The sequence below is a fragment of the Haliotis rubra genome, unplaced genomic scaffold (genome assembly GCF_003918875.1).
Source record: "Haliotis rubra isolate DU_JTF1 unplaced genomic scaffold, ASM391887v1 Scf449, whole genome shotgun sequence".
Taxonomy (NCBI): Eukaryota; Metazoa; Mollusca; class Gastropoda; order Lepetellida; family Haliotidae; genus Haliotis; species Haliotis rubra.
In genome coordinates, this window is record NW_025767134.1 from 241,253 (window position 1) to 254,097 (window position 12,845).

The 12,845-nt window shown below is 40.2% G+C and overlaps 1 long non-coding RNA gene across 1 annotated transcript; it reads left to right on the forward strand.

The window, feature by feature from the left end:
* Window positions 1–508: 508 nt before the first annotated feature.
* LOC124289755 lies at window positions 509–12,025 on the forward strand. The gene is made up of 3 exons (XR_006901752.1): window positions 509–518; window positions 2,824–2,826; window positions 11,889–12,025. It is a non-coding gene; the product is annotated as an uncharacterized LOC124289755 (long non-coding RNA).
* Window positions 12,026–12,845: the final 820 nt, after the last annotated feature.

Genomic DNA, 12,845 nt, shown 5'->3' on the forward strand with positions numbered 1-12,845 from the left:
GGTATCGAGAACAACCCCACTTTTAATGAACAGCCACCAATACTTCCTAAAAGTTTATATCTGGCATCTTGACTTATCCGCTTATTCTAAACCTTGAAACAACAGAAAATTAATCAATATGCAAAGTGAGTAACATTGGCAAAATAAAAATAACAGTTAAAGAACCAACCCTTATCCCTTGAATCAGCTTGGCGTTTATATGAGAGACCACTTTGAAATGAGTGAGTTTCAAGTGACTTCAGTGTTGGTGTTCTTAGCCTCCCTATGAGAGTTGAAACTGATATGAATGAGTCTCTGACAATCAGCGATGACACCAGTTCACGGAAGGGTAAGCTTGTAATGCCGTATCGTGCAATGTGTGGCATACATGTAGGATTAGATGTATAAAGATTCATCATGAATTAGGTCCTCTCTGTTGGCGTTATTTGATTAACTGTTACAAACATTCACAAAAATTATATACATGAAACCGAAACTTAGGACTTTCCTACAAGCGATTAAACTAGTGAATGTCAGTAGTCAGTCAAAGGTTACTGAGTAACGGACATAAGTATATATTTTGCCCGGAAATCGAACCCATGACCAGAGATTTCTGGCATCCCCAAGAGACATCGAATTGAGACGCTTAATGACTTGGTCACCCGTTAATGAATTTTTGTTCATGCTGTCAACCTCAGATTTCCCTGACCCTTATTATTTTAGCTCATTGTATGTTATCAATACATTTTATATGTTTTCTTAGGGAGATTCTATTTTCGAGAAGACGTATTTATCAACTAGTCTTCAGACATGTATATTAGACATTAAAGTTACATGTTTAGTTTGAGGCAATGTATAGTATTTTCCAATCGATGATGTATCTGTTTCGGGCATGTCTTTTTAACATGACAGCATCCCTGTAACACACTAAACCAATTCATTAACTGGACGATACGGTACTATGTCTGCTAGTAAATGGTACATTAATATCCGATTAGACGTGCCCACCACTGGCATCGTATCTGACTTGCTGGTTATTTTCTTGTGTTCTCTCAGCGACAGAGGTGTCTTCTGAATTCCCGCTCCTACATGTTTCGGCGTCCGACTCTGAACTGTCATAAAGGAGACGTTTCTGGAGTAACTTAGTGAGTTTGGTTTTGCGCCGCTTTCAGCAATATTCCAGCAATATCACGACGAGGGACACCAGAAATGGGCTTCACACATTCCACCCATGTGGGGAATCGAACCCGGGTTTTCAGCTTGACGAGCGAACGCTTTAACCACTAGGCTACCCACCGCCCTCGTTTATAGATGAAATTCAAGCATGTTTTACCATAGTGCACTTTTGCACACTATAATTATCGTCTAAAATCAACGTACATGTATAAGGTTTCTTATTCAATTTTACTGAAACAGAAAAATAATGTTGTCATCTTTGCGGATGGTCAAAATGCTTCAGACATACAATGATCAATCATTTTCTTATCCAAATTGGTTTGTTTAGCTCATTTTATGCCATTAACCTTCTCTGAGAGAGATCCTGTTTTTGCTAAGACGTATTGATCAATTAGTCTCCAGACTTTAGATTGGAAATTTTGTAACATGTTCAGTTCTGGGCAAGCGTGTTATATTTTTCCAATCCACGATGCGTCTGTATTGGACATGACTTCTGTAACATTCATATAAATATGACAACTTTCTGGAGAAGTTCAGACCAATATATCTCACCAATTATTTGTGGGTTAGTAACTTGCTGCCAGATCAATTTACCGACTTGTTCGCACCAGCACCATCGTTTTAGAACCTCGCCTACCTGTCACTTGATTGCGTTCTCTTTGCGACTTGGGCATCGAGAACAACCCCACTTTTTCATGAACAGCCACCAATACTTCCTGAAAGTTTATATCTGGCATCTTGAATTATCCGATTATACTAAACCTTGAAACAACAGAGAATTAAACGATATGCAAAATGATAATAACAGTGAAAGAACCAACCCTTATCCCTTGAATCAGCTTGGCGTTTATATGAGACACCACTTTGAAATGAGTGAGTTTCAAGTGACTTCAGTGTTGGTGGTTCTTAGCCTCCCTATGAGAGTTGAAACTGATATGAATGAGTCTCTGACAATCAGCGATGACACCAGTTCACGGAAGGGTAAGCTTGTAATGCCGTATCGTGCAATGTGTGTCATACATGTAGGATTAGATGTATAAAGATTCATCATGAATTAGGTCCTCTCTGTTGGCGTTATTTGATTAACTGTTACAAACATTCACAAAAATTATATACATAAAACCGAAACTTAGGACTTTCCTACAAGCGATTAAACTAGTGAATGTCAGTAGTCAGTCAAAGGTTACTGAGTAACGGACATAAGTATATATTTTGCCCGGAAATCGAACCCATGACCAGAGATTTCTGGCATCCCCAAGAGACATCGAATTGAGACGCTTAATGACTTGGTCACCCGTTAATAATTTTTGTTCGTGCTGTCAACCTCACATTTCCCTGACCCTTATTATAGAATGGCAGGTGGCCAAAAGCTCGAATAATATCGATTGAGACGTATATCTGCCTTCACTCACTCAATCACTCAAATATGTAATACGACTGAAATTTACCACATCGTCTCAGGAAGGGCGTGTCCGTCACCAGCCAGCTGGTACTGCAAAGATAGACTGTTTAGGAACGCGGAGACAGACGTTCACTTTTGTAAGTGTTGAAAAAAGGCTGAATACCCATTAGCTAGTGGCTTTAGTTTACCTTTCTCATACATTTTGACTATCAGCGTGAAAGGGAGTAACAACTTCACGACATGTGCGCGCTGTTTCTCTGCCTAAGTATGTCTCTTGGGTTATGAAATAAGGATTTAACGCATACACGTAACATTACGTCATACTTAGAAACTCGGGTTAATGATTTGGGTACTGTTCTGTCAGTTTGTTCTGTTATTTTTACACACCGAGGACGTGTACGAGGACATGAAGAAACACATGCACCTGTACGGCACCAGCGACTACCCTAAAGATCACCCTATGCACAGACAAGTCAACAAAAAAGTGCTCGGCAAGATGAAGGACGAATGCGCGGGCACGCCGATCGCCGAGTACGTCGGCTTGAGACCCAAGATGTATTCCATCAAGAAAGCCGACGACGATGAAATCCGAAAGGCAAAAGGCGTGAAAAAACACGTTGTGAAAAAACACATCAAGCACGCCAGATTCAAGGAAGCCCTGTTCAAGAATAAAACGTTCAAACACCAAATGAACATGCTGAGAAGCGACGGACACAGGATATACGGACTGAGAATCAACAAGACCTCGCTGTCTCCCATGGACACGAAACGATGGATCGCCAACGACGGAGTCACCACTTACGCGTACGGGCACAAACGCGTATCGAATAATTGAACGCTTACGCACACATGCGTACACATATCATGGAGAAAATTTATTACAGCCCGCGAGGGTACTGGAAAGGCGCGGACGCCATCCCGAAACTTGCCAAAGCCGCTCGAGTCTCGGAAGAGAAAGCCAAAGCCTGGCTTAAAAAACAAGCCGACCTCCTGTTTCTCCCTCACGACAGGGTGAGGCGAAAAACCTACAAGTACGCCCTGACCGTCGTCGACGTCGCCAGTCGCTACAAGGAAGCCGAACCGTTCACAACGAAAGATTCGAACGAAGTCGCCAAAGCCTTTGAACGCATATACAAACGCAGTCGCTTGACATGGCCTACCGTATTGCAAGTCGATCCCGGACGCGAGTTCATGGGAGCCGTGTCACAGCTGCTGGCCAAGCACAAAGTCCAAGTGAGACGAGGTATAGCGGGTGCTCACCGTAGCCAAGCCGTAGTTGAGAGATTCAATCGCACCCTAGCCGAACGCCTGTTCTCGCACCAATACTCGCAGGATTTAATGGATCCCGGAAACAGAAACACGGAATGGGTCGTACGCTTACCGCGAGTGGTGGATGCCATCAACAACGAAGTCACCAGACTCGTGGGCAAGAGACCCGTCAAAGCCATCAAAATGAAATCTGTCGAATCGTCGTCGGCAGCAGCACGTCGCGATAAAACAGAGAAAACATTACCGGACCGGGTCAGCGTTAGGTACTTGTACCAGCCGGGAGAATACAAGGGAGACAGCAGAAAACGCGCCACCGATCCGATATGGTCCATGAAAACGTACAACGTAGACCTTGTCGACATCAAAGATGGCGAACCGAACTTGTACTACTTGAAAGACGGACCGCCGAGAGCATTCGTCAGAGAGGAGTTGATGATCGTACCTCACGACACAGTCCCTTACACATCACCGACTCATTTAAGTGACAAATGTCGAACGTGTCTGATATTACAAATATATCATGTATATCACGTATCCCTCGAGACAAGCTGGTACTAACGACATGTCTGATGAGGGCAAGCGTTTGCATGTCCCTCCCAGGAGCTTCTCGATTCCCAATCAAATCTCGACGCGCTCTCCATCACCAACACAATTTCTATCTTCCTGGGGGTGAGATATATTTCTCGTGTACTGGCAGGCTGTTTCTCTGGAGGCCAGCAGTCAGATATGTGGACTACTACTGCTGCAGTTGGCATATCCTACTCTTGATAATTAAGCAGTGGCAATAGATGTATACGTTACACAGGTTATACTTGAATTGTTACAGTATTACAGTCACTTTGGATGTTGAGTCAACGAGCCAGAAGCAGAAATGATTCCCTTACTATCGCTTATAACACTTATGACTTAGTGATGTCGTAACAGGTTACGACTGAGTAGTAAATCAGAAATATCACACAATTTCAATGAATTAAATGTGTCAGCTCGTATGTAAAATTTAATCGTTTTGACCAGGCCAATATAGCTTTGCCTAATCCGTGTTTATAACTGGAAGAATGGGATCCCTATCGTTGTGCTGTATCTGAAATTTGCTCTTAAAAGGTATTTTGAGACTCCGGAGAGATAGAGAGCATTATCGAAAGGGAGCACAAGGTATGGGTAATTTCCTGTGAGGAATCAATTATGTTACGTTTCATTCTTTACTTGGACATACACATAAATGTAACAGAACGTTTTCAAGATGCGGATGGCAAACAGAAGGAATATTTGTGAAAAATGTTCTTCTCATTGGGATCCTCTTTACAGTGAAATTCCTTTTTGGGATGAAGAAATCATGGGTTTTGAACAAGCAGATGAAACAACATTTAGTCGTCCAAAGTTTGAATGTAAGAGGCTGGACTGAAAGGTCAGCCACGTGTGCCGCTAACATGGTGACCAAGTTGTTAAGTTGCTTGGCTGACTATTGGCCATTAAAAGCAACACGTTGCCCTAAATGAAGCGGTTTTCACATCCACTGAGTTACCCAAGTTAAAAGGAGGCCAAGTGAGGCCACCTCATCTGTTCCATATTTAGATAAAGATTCAAAGTGACAAAAATCTCCATTAGATTGTATGGAGGTTTGACGGATAATTTCAAACGTTCCAATAATTAACTTGCCTTTATATCGAGCAATATTTCCACCGCCTCGGTCTTACGTTTCACATTTTTGGGGTACACTCAAGCACAGTCCTTTGACCAAGATTTCAAAGACCGTCATAAAATTCTTGGCCATAATTTGCTTGATCAAGGTTACAACACTGCAGGCATCAGTAAACCTGGACATGAAGAGGGCATTTCCTAATGTGGCTCTTCCATATTCTTGTACCGTATTTCCAGTAACAGTTTCAGGTGAATCGCCTTTGCATATTTTATGATAGTGTCCACCAACAGGAAGCTCACCTTTTAGCCAACATCTGTATTAGACAGTGATTTGTAAGCAGATGCTCATGATATGTATACACCGTTCAATTGACTCTTCGTTTCGCATAGATTTCCTATGGATGTGGAAAGGGGTTTTATTTCTAAATGTTTTGTACATTTGGAACATAGCTCAAACAATGAACTGATATATAAGGCTGCACACTGCACATTGTGCCGTTATTCAGGACTGATCATTAGCTCCCAGCTCTTTCAAACACTGCGTTATACTTACTCTTGAGCAAATCTTCGGTCTTTGTTCCAAACGCTTTTCACTTGTTTATTTTAGGTTTACTTGTGTGAAGCTTCTGCTTCTGTGGACGAAAGGTTTGGCATGATAATCGACGAATGGTAAAACTTTCTGTGCAGAAGTTTCATTGTTTGAACAACCAAGTGTGTCTATAAGCCTATTCAATGTATCAATGTTTTGATGGCTCTGCGTCTAAGAGGAATGATGTATTCAAAAGACGTGGTAATCAATTTATCGCCAGACTGGCTCGTTGTAAAAGCGATTAAAGTGTAACAGTGGCATGGCGCTTCACATTTCATCTTCTGTGATAAATTTTCATTTGGCATGATCAGCACAATGATTAGTTTTTAAAAGAATCTTATCAATCTTCAAAATACCAGACTCATTTCTTCGTCCTTCTTAATACACGATATTAATACCGATATGCCTTTGTGTGCTAAAAGTTATCTTCTTTTGAGCTTTTCCTCAAATTGTTTTGATTAGTACGTCTGTTCGTGAATAATCGACGTACGAATGCCATCAGTAATATGGTGTTGGTGATCTATATGAATCGTAATCGCAAGGGTTGCGTTGTATGGGTTTTTCAGCATTCGCTTCACGGATGCTCGTTATTGAAGAAACAACTGGAGTTGTGAATGAATGCTGTGTTTGAAGATATGTGATCAAAAATTCTTTGTACTGATCATAAGTGCTTATTTCCATCGCACTGGCTGTTAGAGTAACAAATCTCTGTATTGTATACACTTCCGCTGGATCACATATAATGATAAATAGGTTTACGATGGCATTAGAGTTACGCATCACCAAATAGATATGTACACATTCCCCTTGAAGTACCATGTGAAATGATACCCATATGTCACAGGGATGATCCCCACCCTGGTCTTTGCAGGAGGGATTCTTGATTGATTTCTCTGTTGATGTACAACAGATGTGATAGCATCCATTCAGTAGCATTGTAAGGTCACCGGAGCACATCCAGTAGGTTGAACGATATATATAAGAGGACTATGCCTGTCCTTCGATCGTAGACTGAAATAGACGTTGACGACGTCAGACTGTGAGTCCCCAGACTGTCCTCAGAATCAGGAGCACAACGTTGTTGTATGATAGGTAAAGACTGATTACCTAAGATTGAATACATTTAGCCTTACAGTTATGTGTTTATGCAAAAGTGTTGAATTGTGGTTTGGAATTGTCATTAACAACGTATCCTTGAGATTATGTTCTAGTAAATGGATTGGGACGACAGATTGCATAACGTTTGCGTGGATCGATGCTAATCAAATTTGTTTGATTCAGACACGAATATTTACAGACCAGGGCCTCCTTTCACAACGCAATAAGGTGATCGTAAGTCACTAAGGTAACCTTAGTGCAGTGTTAAGAATGGGAGTTAATAATATATAGTAAAGGTTGCTTCGTGAAAGGAGCCCTATATCAAACCGATCGTAGCGCTACGACTGTTGTAATCTATGTTAAAGTATGGGAGTTACGATCATCGGTGCTACGACCGTTTTCTGATGGAACCGGGCCCAGTGTCATATAGCTGGGATATCACTGGGTTTAAGTCGAAACAAGTTAGTCGTGTTATACACTGTTCATGCCTTCTCTATTGTGTGTAGAGATTGTAATATATATTCGCTTCATGTTCTTCGGCGAATGGCTATTTGATTCTGTTGCTGTTGTTGGTATATTATCATGTTTACTCTACAGTGTATGGTGATATGCCTACTGTGTGTATCCACATGTCTGTCTGGTATGTTCATGTCTCTACTGTGTATGGTGATATGCTTACTGTGTGTATCCACATGTCTGTTTTGTACGTTCACGGCCCTGCTGTGTATGGTGATATGCCTACTGTGTGTATCCACATGTCTGTTTTGTACGTTCACGGCCCTGCTGTGTATGGTGATATGCCTACTGTGTGTATCCACATGTCTGTTTTGTACGTTCACGGCCCTGCTGTGTATGATATGCTGTGTGTATCCACATGTCTGTTTTGTACGTTCACGGCCCTGCTGTGTATGGCGATATGCCTACTGTGTGTATCCACATGTCTGTTTTTTTGTACGTTCACGGCCCTGCTGTGTATGGTGATATGCCTACTGTGTGTATCCACATGTCTGTTTTGTACGTTCACGGCCCTGCTGTGTATGGTGATATGCCTACTGTGTGTATCCACATGTCTGTTTTGTACGTTCACGGCCCTGCTGTGTATGGCGATATGCCTACTGTGTGTATCCACATGTCTGTTTTTTTGTACGTTCACGGCCCTGCTGTGTATGGCGATATGCCTACTGTGTGTATCCACATGTCTGTTTTGTACGTTGTACGTTCGATATGCCCCTGCTGTGTGTGGCGATATGTGCCTACTGTGTGTATCCACATGTCTGTTTTGTACGTTCACGGCCCTGCTGTGTATGGCGATATGCCTACTGTGTGTATCCATGTTCCACATGTCTGTTTGGCATGTACATGTTCAATGGCGAAATGCCTGCTGTGTGGGCCACATGGCGATATGCCTACTGTGTATGGCGATATGTGTATCCCATGTCTGTACCGTGTATGGTGATATCTGCTGTGTACGTTCACGGCATGTCCTGCTGTGTATGGCGATACGCCTACTGTGTGTATCCACATGTCTGTTTTGTACGTTCACGGCCCTGCTGTGTATGGTGATATGCCTACTGTGTGTGGCCACATGTCTGTTTGGTATGTTCATGTCTCTACTGTGTATGGCCACATGTCTGTTTGGTATGTTCATGTCTCTACTGTGTATGGCCACATGTCTGTTTGGTATGTTCATGTCTCTGCTGTGTATGGCGATATGCCTACTGTTAATGACCATCACTATTGAGTACAGGTGGATACTATCATGTTGTTTGTGCCCATGTGTACATGTGTGTGCTGATTACCAGATGCATCACTGTCTATTAAGATGGATCGCTATTTATTAAGGTTTCCGAGAACTATTCGAAACAGATCCTTGTGATGTGTATTTTCTACAGATGCTTATGACAGAATTGCAACGTATTTAATGAGGCAATATATACAAAACGTCTACTGAAAGGTAATACAATTTCCCCTCACGAAGAATTGCCAGACATGTTTTATCGCAGACAGGATACTGATTACACAGACGCTTCAGGAGCCACTGCAGCAGTTTTCTCATCTAGATGAGTCTTAATGGTGGACGTAATTCAGTTCGCTTATCACAAGCACCATCAACTCCCTTGTCAATGTGATGTATTGCTCATATGCAGGCTAGGGATTCGGAATCTCACGAGGCCGTCATTTCATCATGTTAGTTTCTTTTGCTACAGCGCGCATGTATAGCAATTAATCATTAAAATTATACAGAGGCCATTAAACAGCTAACATTTGACTTCAAGTGTTTCCCCTTTTTAGCAAACCTTATCAGACATCAAATTGAAACATTAAGATAATGGGGCAGGAAATATAGATCTCTATAACGAAGGAAAGATTGTAGAGAAGATGCCCACAGTAACTACAATGTGGCACACCTTTCAGTCAATTCACGATCATGATGTCACACGTTGAGTGAACAGAATATGGACTAGTATCTTCAAGTTTGGTACAACGTATCTATTACCGCTCATTCCATACAGTTTATTTCCTCTGTGGCTGCACATCTTTCACACTGTTTGGGGCATCAGCAAGCATTATTTGAGCGATGTCATTGATGGCCTGTGCAAACGTAAGTGCGGAATCAAAAGTTAAAATGTAGAAGGTTGCACGGGTAAATATAGTCCATGACAATGTTTCAGTGTTGTTTATGTACATTACTAACACTGTAAAGTAAGACTCCGATCATGATTATCGGTGATTCAGCAAAACATCTTTTGTATTTACAGTGTGCAAAATGCCGCATGTGTTGTTCAGATGGGCTTATGTAATAATAGTGTGAAGTGTCTGGCAGGTATTGGATAGTATTATGATGGTCTTTTTAGACACATAATGTATGGATTATTTCGAATATCTTTACATATTTGTGACCGTCCAGGTGTTCTGCCTTGTGGTCTTGAGCATAGAATGTCTGAATGCTTTGATCCCAAGCTGCGTGCATACCACAATACGGTAAATGATGGTACCTCTTGTTACCCTGACAGGCGCTTAGCATGAAGAAGATGATCAACGACTGGACGACCCGGATCCACTGTACTGTGTCTGAGTTGGGTATCAATATTAAACTGTGGCATGGTATATGAGGGTATCAATGTTGAAATGATGTGTGGTTTATGAGTGTGATAGCATGATAAAACTGGCATTAATCCCTAAATGCGCAAGCAACACACGGGCACCCATACGTTACATATGTCCAATAAGCCCTTACAGGACGATGCCTAATTCCGTCTCACTAACTAACACATTTTCAGATAATTCAATGCGAAATAAGCAATTATAGACATGTAATTATAGACATTTGCCTCTGATCGTCCTTTAGCCACTAATGATCCCATATATATGGACGGCATATATGATGGAACTTCGCAGTACTGACTGTAGGAATCAAGGTATTTGCACATTATTGGTATATTAAATTTCTAACAGTTCAATTTCAATACGGTATTTTCGGAAAGAAAAAACCGTTTCATCATTCTTACCCAAACAACAATCTTGACATAATGCACAGCGAACAAAGTCATGTGTTTTCTCGTTTCATCTTTGTGTAGTCATGATCAGAAATACGTTCTTTTGTCAATACTGAAAATTCATGCATGTCGTATTTATGCCAAAATTGATCCTTTGATAGCATGTCCTTGTCATCGTCTTCATTCTTTACCCACTTAATTTTGAAGGAAATACATCTTTGAAGGCTTGTACACAGAGTAGACAGGATACAGAGGGCTCGAGTGAACAAAGCATCATTGATTACCAAGACGCGTTACTTGTATGGTGGAAAATGAAAATGGAATAATGTAATGCCATCGATATTGACTTTTTCATATCACCAAATTTCCTGTTCAGCTATGTCAACGCTTCCAAAGGACGATTCATGTTTAAATGATTTTTTGTGTGTTCTCCTTAATATAATTCTGTACAATTTATGGACAGGCTTGAAACTATGCAAGTGGCATGTACCTTGTTAAACGGAAGGTGTGATTGACAATTTAGTTGAAACATTGACACCGGTATACATAACTGCTCACTATAACTGAAGTCGAAAAGGAAAACTTGTCACATCGTCTTGTTCATCTAATTGACGGACTCTGCGGTGGAGATTTTCCATCGTATCACCTAGCCGTATTCAAGCATGTTTGCCCATAGTAAACATTTACACAGTTCTAATTATCGTCTCAGTTCATATATGAGGTTTCCTACTCAGTTTCACTGAAACAGAAATATGTTGGCATCCCAGCCAAGAGGGTCAAAATGTGTCAGACATACAATGATCAAACATGTTCTTGTACAAATTGGTTTGTTTGAACAACAAAGCAATCCTTTAGCCCATTGTATGTTATCAATACATTGATGTTTCCACGTCTGAGAGAGATCCTGTTTTCGAGAAGACGTATTGATCAATTAGTTTTCAGACTTGTATATTAGACACTAAGTAACATGTTCAGATACTGTGCTTGTGATTTTCAATCAATACTTAGCCGTAATGAAGCATGTTTCCAAATAGGACGCATTTACATACTTCTAATATTCATCTTAATTCAGGTATGAGTTTTTATTCAATTTCACTGAAACAAAAAAATGCTTCAGACACACAATGATCAATCATTTTCTTGTCCAATTTGGAACAACAAAGCAATTCTTTAGCTTATTGTACGAGTATGTTAGAATAGAATAGAATAGAATAGAATAGAATAGAATAGAATAGAATAGAATAGAATAGAATAGAATAGAATAGAATAGAATGACTTTCCAGGAATTTGTATTACATCAGCAGAACTACTGACACATCAGAGAGATACAAAACATATTTACATAAATTCATTGGTTTAGGTATCTTCACATTTGTTTAAGAGAGATATGGTACTTGGAATAAAGGATGTACGGGCTCTCTTAGTTTTCACAATTGAAACGTTGTAGCGGCGGCCTGATTGTGAGTTGGGTCAGATATAATTTTGACAGCTTGATTCACGATTACAATTATCAATACATTGATGTTTTCTTTGTTAAATTCTGTTTTCGAGAAGACGTATTTATCAACTATTCTTCAGACATGTATATTAGACATTAAGTAACATGATCAGTTTGAGGCAATGTACAGTATGTTTCCAATCGATGATCGGGCACGGCTTGTTTAACATGACATCTCTGTAACACACCAAAGCAATTCATTAACTGGACGATACGGTACTATGTCTGTTAGTAATTTTTTAGCAATTTATCTAATTCATCAAAATGTGTAATTTATAGAAATATTATTGATAATTGTACACTGCAATATTACCTATGTAAAGCTTTCCCGCACCTCTTTAGGAAATATTTATCTAAATTCCGACTAAGCTCTCATAATTTAGCAATAGAAACTGGCAGATACAGTAATGTTCAAATAACAGAAAGAAAATGTGTTTTTTCTGAAGACGACATTGAAGACGAGTTCCATTTTATATTAGTATGTCCATATTATATTAATTATAGAAAATTATATATAAACCATATTACTTCAGATGTCCATCAATGCATAAACTTATTCAACTTTTAAGTGTCAGAAATGTAAAACAGTTATGTAATTGAGATAAATATTTGTATAAAGCCTGTTGTCTTAGAAATGAAAACGATGCTAAATAATAGGTAATTTTCTGTACATTCTCCATTATAATCAATGTCCAGTCA